The sequence below is a fragment of the Patella vulgata genome, chromosome 6, assembly GCF_932274485.2.
Source record: "Patella vulgata chromosome 6, xgPatVulg1.2, whole genome shotgun sequence".
Taxonomy (NCBI): domain Eukaryota; kingdom Metazoa; phylum Mollusca; class Gastropoda; family Patellidae; genus Patella; species Patella vulgata.
In genome coordinates this window covers 39,931,574-39,944,195 of record NC_065884.2, presented here as the reverse complement: position 1 = coordinate 39,944,195, position 12,622 = coordinate 39,931,574, and the positions used below count along the sequence as shown (strand labels likewise).

The following is a 12,622-nucleotide window of genomic DNA, read 5'->3' as shown; positions in this document are numbered from 1 at the left end:
TAATGGGCGTATTGTGTCCAAATTTCATGGTTTTCGGACAATCGGTGCCGGTGTCACGGCGAAATTCCACTTTTTTCCCCTCATGGAAGCCGTAAATTGACTTGAAGCCAGGGTCCTTGAAGTTGTACAGCTGCACCCGGTGACCGATATTTATTTAACGGGGAATAAGTGATAATTCATATTATAGCAGTAAATAATTAAAATATTTCATAGGGATTATAATAATATCTATATCTTGTCTGGGTACAGGGTTAAAACCAATATTAAATTCCGAAAATCGTTTTTTTGCTAAAACTCTTTTTTTTTAATGGGATCAAAATGGGGGTAAGGCACAGAGTCCGGGGTGGTAATGGACGTATTGTGTCCAAATTTCATGGTTTTCGGACAATCGGTGCCGGTGTCACGGCGAAATTCCACTTTTTTCCCCTCATGGAAGCCGTAAATTGACTTAGAAAAAAAACGACGAAAGGCAGGTGACAAGAACAAACGACTTGAACGAATGCAGGTATCACCTTGAAATTTTCAGGGTACCTAGGTACCAACGTGAAAAGTTGCTCGCCGGAATTTAGTACTCATGGTACCTTTGGTTCCAGCGTAGCGCATGCGCGAAGTCAAATCCAGCTAAACTCGAAAACAACCTTGTCGGCACGGAAAACATCAAAGGAGAAATTCGAATAAAAAATGATACAATGATTTCACACAACAGGCCAGCTATTAGCCTCTCGATTGACAAGAGTTTCATCGCCCTCCATTCATTATAACCAATGTCATCGTGCCCTAAAGAATCAACAAATCAGCTTGCTTATCTCTGCTTACCCTAGGCAAAAAATGCTCATCTTTGAACTCAATCATGACATTGACCTAGTGAACGCCTACACCAAGTTTGAACATTCTAGCTTAATTAGAAGGAGAGTTCTTGTGTTCCAAAGTCCCGGCCCTTCAAATTGCTTCTATTTTTCATTTTCAATTCAAAATGGTGACTATCACGTGACCGAAATCAAAATTCTGATCCGATAGATTTTTAGGTATTCCTTCCAGGATTCCGAAAATATGACGACCGAGTCTGTAAGTAAAATAGCAAAAAAGCCTTTTTGATTTTTCACGTTTAAAGATGGTGGCACTTCCGGTTCGATCGACAAACTCCATATTTTGTGTACGAATCAGTAATTACTTGTCTAGTATCGAATTTTTTTTTTTAGGTCATTCTGACCTATATTTCGACGATTTTTTTGAAAACTTTGATCCTTAATTTCACCAAGGGGAGATAATTTAGAAAATTTCCAAGGACATCATTGAAGTCGCATTGGCAAGATCTACTAACATTCTAAATTTCACGAAAATCGCACAACTATTAAAGAAGTTGTCAAATTGGTAATAACTTCCGGTTCGAAATGACAGCGACGAATTTTCGAAATGCCAAAATCCGAAATTGCAGATTTGAAGTAAATGTTTCAAGATACTCAAAGAAAAAAGAATTAGTAAAATAGGTCAAATAGTCACAGAGTTACAGCATTGTAGGTCAAATGCATTCCTTCGTAAAATTCGGTGATTTCGGATTCGTAAAACGTTTTGAAAATATATTTAATCAACAGCCACCACCCATTTTTGGGGGGATAGGTAAAAGTTTCAGAACGATCCTATGGTTAGATTCTGAGAAATCCGATTTGTGGACAAAACACAAAAAAAAAACTAGATCTGCATAGCAGATATCAAAGCTTTCATATAAACTTCAAAAGGGGTTATTAGAATCTATGAATCATCAACCACTCTGACGGATGTAGAAAGGAATATATTGTTACTAAATCTGTTGTACTGTTTCTTGTTATGGTAAAGAAAACATGAATACAACTATGAGATTTGTATAGAATTGGCATTAATCAATATATTTATTGTTTAATACTACATGTATATTATAGATACAAAGTGAATTAAATGAACCCAATTACATGTACTTTATATAAGCAATGTTTTTTTATTCATCGTTACTTTGAAATCACATTATTTTCATTGATGATAAAAAGGTTGTATTTGTACCGAATCCAAAAAGTATGTTGTATGACATTGCATTATCTGTACCAATTATTTATTTGCAAACCAATATACAATGTTTATTTCTACTCCAATATATTTGTTTCAACCCATGATAGTTTATTCACTCTTCTCACTTAAATACAAGAATAACACACGATTAAATTACTGAAACAAGTAATGCTGGTAGATTATAATTTGATATTGTATACCATTTACTCTCTGTTAGATAAGGCGACGTGGTAATCTGTTAGATAAACATACATGGAAGTATATGTTAGATAACTACAATTTATGATATATTTTAAACCAAGGAAGTGGCCTTTCTAAAAATAAAAAAAAATAAAGGAAAATATATTTCATACAATTGTTATACTGTTACTGTTATCGTGAAGAAACATGATTGTTTATTTAATGTTGTTTATGACAAACATGTAATCATGTACATTTTTTAAATAAGAACAATTATGCTACATGTATGAATAACTCTCAAAAATTATGTTTTCATCAATCCAAGTATTTTTTTATTTGTATTACTTGATTTATACTGAATAAAGATTACACAAACATACAAAATGGTGTTGGCTGTGTGACTGAATTCCTCGTTGAGAAGTGGTATCGGGTGTCCCATAGAGAAGAAGCAAACCCTCCTTGTGATACACTTGTGAACATTTTAAAAGACCCATTTCGCTGTGTTCCAGAAAAATCCCCATTATAGCTAGTGCATTACATGGTTGTTGTTGGGGGAAAGGTGGGTCTTTTCTATTGGCAATGATTTACTTTTTATAGGCCCACATTGAAATGTGGTCGTATATTGTCGTCGCCCCCCTTTTGCTGTTAATATCCGATTGACTTTAAATTTATACGCAGTGTTTAAGGTCATAAGACGAAGAAGCCTTTGATTTGCTCTGCCCAGGCAACGTTCCTGTGCTCCGATTGCCTTCAAATATGCACAGAATGTACCTTGGGATTCTAGCTATCACATATTAAAAATAGAAGAGTGTTGGATTCCGAGAACGTTCAAAATAAATTCAAAACCAATCAAAGGTTTTTTGCTTAAAAAATTGCCGTATTTTATCGAATTTTTATTGTTCTTGATATCTGAGGATTTTTCTCAATTTAGTATGTGATAAATATCATCGCGGCGCAGCCAACCGCTAGAAATTCCAGAGATTTGGATGCCTCAGCAGTCAAAAAAGGTCAAAATAGGCGATTTCGGTTTCTAGTGTCGATACATCGTTACGGTCATTTTAAAAAATTGTCTTTTAAGGATAATGTGTATAGTACCAGTACCTATCACATACGGAAGAGGCGATAAAATCTCTTTGCATTTGCAATTTCAAAATTAATTAAAACCAATATTAAATTCCGAAAATCGTTTTTTTGCTAAAACTTTTTTTTTTTTAATCGGATCAAAATGGGAGTAAGGCACAGAGTCCGGGGTGGTAATGGGCGTATTGTGTCCAAATTTCATGGTTTTCGGACAATCGGTGCCGGTGTCACGGCGAAATTCCACTTTTTTCCCCTCATGGAAGCCGTAAATTGACTTGAAGCCAGGGTCCTTGAAGTTGTACAGCTGCACCCGGTGACCGATATTTATTTAACGGGGAATAAGTGATAATTCATATTATAGCAGTAAATATACTATTCAAAAAAAGTAGGGGATATTTGATTTTTAAGTGTTATTAAAGTCACCTAATGAAACTGACGAAGAAACAAATGACAAAATGAAATGAAGTTCACATTCATCGATTTATTCCAAATGATCGTTAGACTAAGTAAGGCACAGACTGACCATTATAAGGGTAAAATGATACCCGGGGTCAAACAGCAAAGTTACCACAGCATCACAACCAAGTCAGTAACGGGTAAATCCTCCTCTGTTTGCCAAACAAGCATTGATCCGACGTGGCATACTCCTAACGAGACGTCTAAGGTCATTTTGGTCCAGATTGTCCCATTACTGTTGCAACGCAGCAGCAAGTTCTTGGACATTGGCAGGACGTTGTTGACGTTGACGTAACCTCTGTCCAAGCATGTCCCAGACATGCTCGATGGGGGAGAGGTCGGGACTCAGTGCTGGCCAAGGTAATGTGGTGATGTTCTGTTGTTGGAGGTAACCTGTAACGATCCTGGCCCTGTGACATCTTGCGTTGTCACCCTGGAAGATGAAACGGCGGCCATGACGTCGTGCGAACGGCACAACATGGACTGCCAAGATGTTGTCCCGGTAGTACTGGCCTGTAACACGCCCTGCAACAACATGTAAAGCCGTTCTTCCAGCAACAGTGATGCCTCCCCACACCATAACAAAACCACCCCCAAATCGATCATGTCTGATGACGTTAACGTCTTGGAAGCGCTCGTTTCGACGACGCCACACCCCCCTACGTCTGTCCAAAAAATCAACAGTGAACCTTGACTCATCTGAAAACATCACATTGCTCCAGCGTCGATTATCCCAGTGTTGACGATCCCTACACCAACGACGTCTTGCCTGAATGCGATGATCTCTCAAACAAGGGATCACGCGAGGACGTCGGGCGCGAAGGTGACCCCTATGCAGTCGATTCCGAATCGTCTGGCCACTCACTCTCACACCAGTGTCTGTTTGAAGACGAGCGCTGATCTGATTTGCTGTGATGACACGATTTCTCAAGGCCAAGGTACGGATAAATCGATCCTGGGCTTGAGTTGTCGCCCTTGGTCGACCTGAGCGTGGTCTGTCCTGTACAGATTGTGTATCACGGTATCTGGACCATAGCCTGCTTATGACAGACTGAGAAACATTCATCGTCCGCGCCACAACCGCCTGTGTTGTGCCGATCTGTAGCATGCCAAGGGCACGTAACCTTTCATTTTGGGTAAGCCGACGCATATCAAAATTTGTTTTCTGGTCACTAAAACAATTAAACTGATGTTTCCACCCTGGAATTCAATGCCACAATGACTGTAACATTCAAAGTCAGAGTCGTGCAAATCTTGGGTTGGACCCCCATGATGATCCCAAGCATCACATGCATTCCATGCGGTAGCTATTGTTGCGTTTGGGCGTCACATGTAACTGGAAATGTTTCTTCTGTTAGGTTCTATAGTGACTTTTTTCGTAGTCATTTGCATATTTTAGTATTATGCCCCCAAAATCAAATATCCCCTACTTTTTTTGAATAGTATAATTAAAATATTTCATAGGGATTATAATAATATCTATATCTTGTCTGGGTACAGGGTTAAAACCAATATTAAATTCCGAAAATCGTTTTTTTGCTAAAACTCTTTTTTTTTAATGGGATCAAAATGGGGGTAAGGCACAGAGTCCGGGGTGGTAATGGACGTATTGTGTCCAAATTTCATGGTTTTCGGACAATCGGTGCCGGTGTCACGGCGAAATTCCACTTTTTTCCCCTCATGGAAGCCGTAAATTGACTTAGAAAAAAAACGACGAAAGGCAGGTGACAAGAACAAACGACATGAACGAATGCAGGTATCACCTTGAAATTTTCAGGGTACCTAGGTACCAACGTGAAAAGTTGCTCGCCGGAATTTAGTACTCATGGTACCTTTGGTTCCAGCGTAGCGCATGCGCGAAGTCAAATCCAGCTTAACTCGAAAACAACCTTGTCGGCACGGAAAACATCAAAGGAGAAATTCGAATAAAAAATGATACAATGATTTCACACAACAGGCCAGCTATTAGCCTCTCGATTGACAAGAGTTTCATCGCCCTCCATTCATTATAACCAATGTCATCGTGCCCTAAAGAATCAACAAATCAGCTTGCTTATCTCTGCTTACCCTAGGCAAAAAATGCTCATCTTTGAACTCAATCATGACATTGACCTAGTGAACGCCTACACCAAGTTTGAACATTCTAGCTTAATTAGAAGGAGAGTTCTTGTGTTCCAAAGTCCCGGCCCTTCAAATTGCTTCTATTTTTCATTTTCAATTCAAAATGGTGACCATCACGTGACCGAAATCAAAATTCTGATCCGATAGATTTTTAGGTATTCCTTCCAGGATTCCGAAAATATGACGCCCGAGTCTGTAAGTAAAATAGCAAAAAAGCCTTTTTGATTTTTCACGTTTAAAGATGGTGGCACTTCCGGTTCGATCGACAAACTCCATATTTTGTGTACGAATCAGTAATTACTTGTCTAGTATCAAATTTTATTTTTAGGTCATTCTGACCTATATTTCGACGATTTTTTTTAAAACTTTGATCCTTAATTTCACCAAGGGGAGATAATTCAGAAAATTTCCAAGGACATCATTGAAGTCGCATTGGCAAGATCTACTAACATTCTAAATTTCACGAAAATCGCACAACTATTAAAGAAGTTGTCAAATTGGTAATAACTTCCGGTTCGAAATGACAGCGACGAATTTTCGAAATGCCAAAATCCGAAATTGCAGATTTGAAGTAAATGTTTCAAGATACTCAAAGAAAAAAGAATTAGTAAAATAGGTCAAATAGTCACAGAGTTACAGCATTGTAGGTCAAATGCATTCCTTCGTAAAATTCGGTGATTTCGGATTCGTAAAACGTTTTGAAAATATATTTAATCAACAGCCACCACCCATTTTTGGGGGGATAGGTAAAAGTTTCAGAACGATCCTATGGTTAGATTCTGAGAAATCCGATTTGTGGACAAAACACAAAAAAAAAATAACAATAATAATCTTAACAGAAACAATAAGCTTTCATATGTAATATGAAAGCTTAATAACAATAATAATCTTAACAGAAACAATAAGCTTTCATATGTAATATGAAAGCTTAATAATCTTAACAGAAACAATAAGCTTTCATATGTAATATGAAAGCTTAATAATCTTAACAGAAACAATAAGCTTTCATATTACGAAACAATAAGCTTTCATATGTAATATGAAAGCTTAATAATCTTAACAGAAACAATAAGCTTTCATATGTAATATGAAAGCTTAATAATCTAGAAACAATAAGCTTTCATATGTAATATGAAAGCTTAATAATCTTAACAAAAACCCTAATGAACTTTATATCAACTTGAAAGAACTGCTTTCCGGCGACTATTATAGACAATAGATCTATGTCCTACCGGCACTAAGAAGTATTAAAATACAGATGTGACGTCATCCTTTGATGTTGGGGTACCATTTTTTCAAATAATTGTACGTGCAATGCGCCAAGCGTAACTTGGTAAAATATTGAACTCGAGTGACGTATTTCATTGCAAAGCACGTGCAAGTGTCTGTATTTTAAGTTGTTTAATGGTCTCGAGCTTAAGACATTGCGTAATATATTGTAAAAACATTCGGACCTCACGGCCCTCATTTTGTTACAATATATTACTTATAATGTCTCGCTCTCGACCATTAAACAATACGTACTATAGTGGTTTTTTTGTACGTTTAGGGTATAGATATCGACCAATTTTGGAAAATTTGTATGAATATCAGTAAAATTCTAATTATCGCAACAAATCCAATACGAAGAGGCTAAAATCTGTAGATACGGTGTGTTAATTAAAAGTGGGGGAGAAATTGACTGATAATCTCTGCGTCGGTGCGTTTTCTGTACTAGGTGTGTTAATTAACGGACGGGTTAAAAACGACTGACACAGTGTGTATTCTTTGTATGGTGAGTTTTCTCGAAAGCGTACGTGTATTTACATATTATCGTGCGTACCACTGAACAATAAAGAAATGTATCTTAAAATTGATCACAAGCAGTATCGTTATTTACCGATATCCGGACCAACCTCCATTGATATCAAACTAACGAATCTGTTTCGAAAGCAAGTTTATGCGTGGTTTAATGGTCGAGAGTGAGACATTAAAGGACAATATTGGTGTCAGTGAATATTACATATGCGATAGAATAACTTAAAAGATTCCAAAGATAATTTTTAAGTAAACCGCAATAGCACCGTTTAGCAGTGACCTCCACCTATTCAAAACGGAATTGACGTACCTCAAAGGAAAACAAACATTTTTTCATTGGAAGCTCAAGCAAATGTAGTTTGTTTTGGTCAGTATAAGACTGTGATTGTAGATTTTCTCACTGAAATGTATTGTTGTTGTGTACCGGGATGTTCACATTCCACTTTAACTGTGAAACTTGGCATTCCTTTTCACAATTTCCCAAAAGATCCAGAAATAAGACGACGGTGACTTGTCAACATGAGAGCACAGAACTATCACGTATGTGGCAAACACTTCAAACCAAGTGATTACGAATGTGAAACAAAGCATTTGGTGGCACCTCATCTATTTAAGAAAAGAAATAATTTGAAAAAGACAGCAGTTCCCACTCAATTTTCCTTCGAAGAATGTCAAACAAGTATGATCTTTTAGAGGCATTTAGTAACTGGATAGAGCAATAAACTATAACACATACGATGTAAGAACAATTACTGATTTATTTGGGCCACGTTTCGAAGAGTATTCTCTCAACGTTTTCAAGCAAGTACAGTAACAAGTGTGTAGAGCAATTATATATAGACAAGCAATAACAACAATTCAGAAACCATGCATGACAACAACAAGATCAAAGGATTAAAAAACAACATGATCAAAGGCAATATACGTATGACAAGTAAAGGTAAGTCATTTATAGGGGCTATAGTCATACACAGCCCAATATTATACTGTCCCTGAAAATGTAAATAGGATAACAGATAGACTCAGTTTTGTTCATTGATTCTTACAAACATTAAAACTTATTTCAAATTTTGAAGGGGGTTGTATCAAAAGGTCTGTCATTGAGTCAACTGGCGTGTTTTGATTCCCCGGTTGTACGTGACAAGTAGTAGGGTCGCCTGTCCAGTGATTTCCGATAATTACTGCCAGAGTTATGGCCCTTGATCACTTTGAAAAATCTTGTGACGCTCTGGAGGCTAAAGTTATCATCTTATTGACTTCAGATTGATACACAGAGTTTAAGATCTTGAGACGAACAAGTATATTGATTTTCAATTAATTTTTATGACTTGAACAGCTAAATCCATGATATTAAAAGTTTTGTATACTAAACGTTAGCATGGGGCAGAACTTTATAAAAACCAAACAAATTCTAATGGTTTTCTGATAATTACTTCATGAGTTGTTACTCTTAATCAGATTTTAATGTATTATAAATGTTTCATTACCGAAAGAAGTAAAAATATGCGACAAGACTTGTTGACTGCCCGGACGATTTAGCTGCTGTGGGCGTATGTTATGGTTTCTTGAAGGGAACTAGTAATTGCAGGCACATTCTTTTGTTCAGAAAGTCCCCACATTCTGTTTGATTATTCTAGGTTGATATTCAATTACATGGATATTTCTGAAATAACTGATTGTGTTTTGCCAATAAAAATATAAACATATTAGGTCTACTTTATTTTCATTCTTTTCAAACATTTTTTCTTCAGGTAAGCTAAAGTCTACTTTTGCAACAAGTAGGCCTACATGTACTGTTACTAGTAAATGTGCCGATGAGACAACACCTCAAATTCAGTATGTGAGAAGTGCCTATTAAAAGAGGGAAAACTTAAGAAAATGTACAGAAGAAAAAACTGTTGTAGATCTAGTAGGTTATGAAAATAATTTTTTAATTAATAAACCAAATCTTAATGGTCAAATCTACATTTAATCAATTCTTTTGATTTCTGAGTTTGATAAATAAAATGCCAATGTATCATCACCCAAAGAATTACATGTGCAGAAGGCTACTAGTACTAGAGTTTATAGCATAGGATTAGTTATATTTATATAAATATCCTGGGGTAGCTGTAAAAAAATGAAAGTTTTCTACATGCATGTATTGGAAATCATGGTACGCTCAATGCAATCAGGGGAATGTAAACATGTTGGTAAGGTGTTATCTCAGATATTATTCATAACTGTTTGTGTTTCATTGTAAGATAATTTTCCTATTCATTACTTGTAGAACCTTTACCTGTCTATGTAGCTTTCATTGAGACTATATAAACCAATATATACTGACTTTTTAAATTTAATTTTCAGGAACAGAGTAAGCCATTACCGTTACCTCCAGTTTCAAAACTCCTTAATGATCCACCCACAAGCAGTCATTCTCCAGCCCTGTAGCCAGTCATTCATCTCCTTTGTGGCAGCCCACTTTTGACACATCTTTAGATTCGGAGTTTGTTGAGTCAGAAAGAGAAATATTTTCTGACCCGACTGAGCAGAGTAAAGTTAGTATTAAGATTTTATTACAATTTTACACCCATTTTAGGCAGCATACACCAAATGAAAAGCCGGGTCTTCAGAAGGGGGATGCTGGAGCCCCCGTCCATCTCTACCCCTTTAAAAACCAGCGGCAGTCAGTCAGGATACGCCCGCATTTTGCAAGAGATGGATAGAGAACAAGCTAAAAACAAACGCGATTTTTTGTACAATCAGGGGCAATAATCCAGAGAGTTATTGCCTGAAATGTGCAAATATCAAAAGGGACCGAGATCTTTGAGATATAAAGATAAGTTTTAATCGGATAAAAATTGTGACCACTAGAGGGTCCACAACCTTTGTATTACACACTTCTACACAATTTGCGTACAAAGAGCGGCCATTTTGTCGGGCAGATTCATTTTGATTTTCCCGAAATACGAATTCAACCTTCAATATAGTGGAATGGTGATGTATTTAAACGGTTTTTAAAATCAGAAAAAAATTGTGACCTCTAGAGAATCTGCAAGCTAAAAATGTGATTTTTCGAACAATCAGGGCCATAATCCAGGAAGTTAAGTTCGGATATCCGTGATTATGAAAAGGAACCAAGATCGTTAGTGTGTAATGGTGATATATTCACACTTTTTTTTTAAATTGGATAAAAATGTGATTTTTTGTTCAATCAAGGGCCATAATTCAACCTTCAATATAGTGGAATGGTGATGTATTTAAACGGTTTTTAAAATCAGAAAAAAATTGTGACCTCTAGAGAATCTGCAAGCTAAAAATGTGATTTTTCGAACAATCAGGGCCATAATCCAGGAAGTTAAGTTCGGATATCCGTGATTATGAAAAGGAACCAAGATGTTAGTGTGTAATGGTGATATATTCACACTTTTTTTTTAAATTGGATAAAAATGTGATTTTTTGTTCAATCAAGGGCCATAATTCAACCTTCAATATAGTGGAATGGTGATGTATTTAAACGGTTTTTAAAATCAGAAAAAAATTGTGATCTCTAGAGAATCTGCAAGCTAAAAATGTGATTTTTCGAACAATCAGGGCCATAATCCAGGAAGTTAAGTTCGGATATCCGTGATTATGAAAAGGAACCAAGATGTTAGTGTGTAATGGTGATATATTCACACTTTTTTTTTAAATTGGATAAAAATGTGATTTTTTGTTCAATCAAGGGCCATAATTCAACCTTCAATATAGTGGAATGGTGATGTATTTAAACGGTTTTTAAAATCAGAAAAAAATTGTGACCTCTAGAGAATCTGCAAGCAAAAATGTGATTTTTCGAACAATCAGGGCCATAATCCAGGAAGTTAAGTTCGGATATCCGTGATTATGAAAAGGAACCAAGATGTTAGTGTGTAATGGTGATATATTCACACTTTTTTTTTAAATTGGATAAAAATGTGATTTTTTGTTCAATCAAGGGCCATAATTCAGGAAGCTAAAAATGTGATTTTTTGTTCAATCAAGGGCCATAATTCAGGAAGTTACGATCAGCTATGCGCGAATATCGAAAGGAACCAATATCTTTGGGTTATAAACATGCATTTAAAGTTTCATCGAAATCGGATCAAAATTGTGACCTCTAGAGGGTCCACAACCTTGATTTACCAGATGTTTACACTATTTGCTTACGAGGGGCGGCCATTTTGTCTGGCAGTTTTGGCCAGATTTTCACGAAATTCGAACTTAACAAATATTACGGTGTAACGGTGATATATTCAAACGTTTTATTAAACCGGATAATAATTGTGACCTCTAGAGGGACCACAAGCTAAAAACTTGATTTTTCGAACAATCAGAGGCCATAATTCAGGAAGTTACAATCCAATATGTGCGAATGTGGATCAAAATTATGGCCTCTAAAAGGTCCACAACTTTGATATATCAGATGTTTACACTATTTGCGTATGAGGGGCGGCCATTTTGTCCGGCGGTTTTGGTACAATTTTCATGAAATTCTAACTCAACCAAATATTACGGAGTAACAGTGATATATTCGAACGTTTTTTTAAATCGGTTAATAATTATGACCTCTAGAGGAACCACAAGCTAAAATGTGATTTTTCGTACAATCAGGGGCCATAATTCAGGAAGATACAATTCGATATGTACGAAAATAGAAAGGAACCAAGATATTTGGGTTATAAACATGTGTTTTAAGTTATATTCCACTATAGACCTTCGGGCTTCTCCAATTTATGATTGCATGTTTCTTGTGACGTCACTAGAATATGCACTAAATTCAACGTTTAAAGTAAACAAAACTCACACGTGCGTGTATATATAACAATCATGTGTACCCAGATAGGGTATATAAACAGTAATGTAGCCATCATCAATGTCTTTTTTCTTGTTGAACCTAGACCTTTGCACTACGTTCCGTTGGTTTGTATTTCAGAATTGCTGATTCGTT

General features: G+C 36.2%; 1 long non-coding RNA gene across 1 annotated transcript; it reads left to right on the top strand.

The window, feature by feature from the left end:
* Positions 1 to 7,535: 7,535 nt before the first annotated feature.
* Positions 7,536 to 11,445, top strand: LOC126825472 (uncharacterized). Its single transcript, XR_007681996.2, has 3 exons — positions 7,536 to 8,614; positions 9,426 to 9,583; positions 10,021 to 11,445. It is a non-coding gene; the product is annotated as an uncharacterized LOC126825472 (long non-coding RNA).
* The last annotated feature ends 1,177 nt before the right edge of the window (positions 11,446 to 12,622 follow it).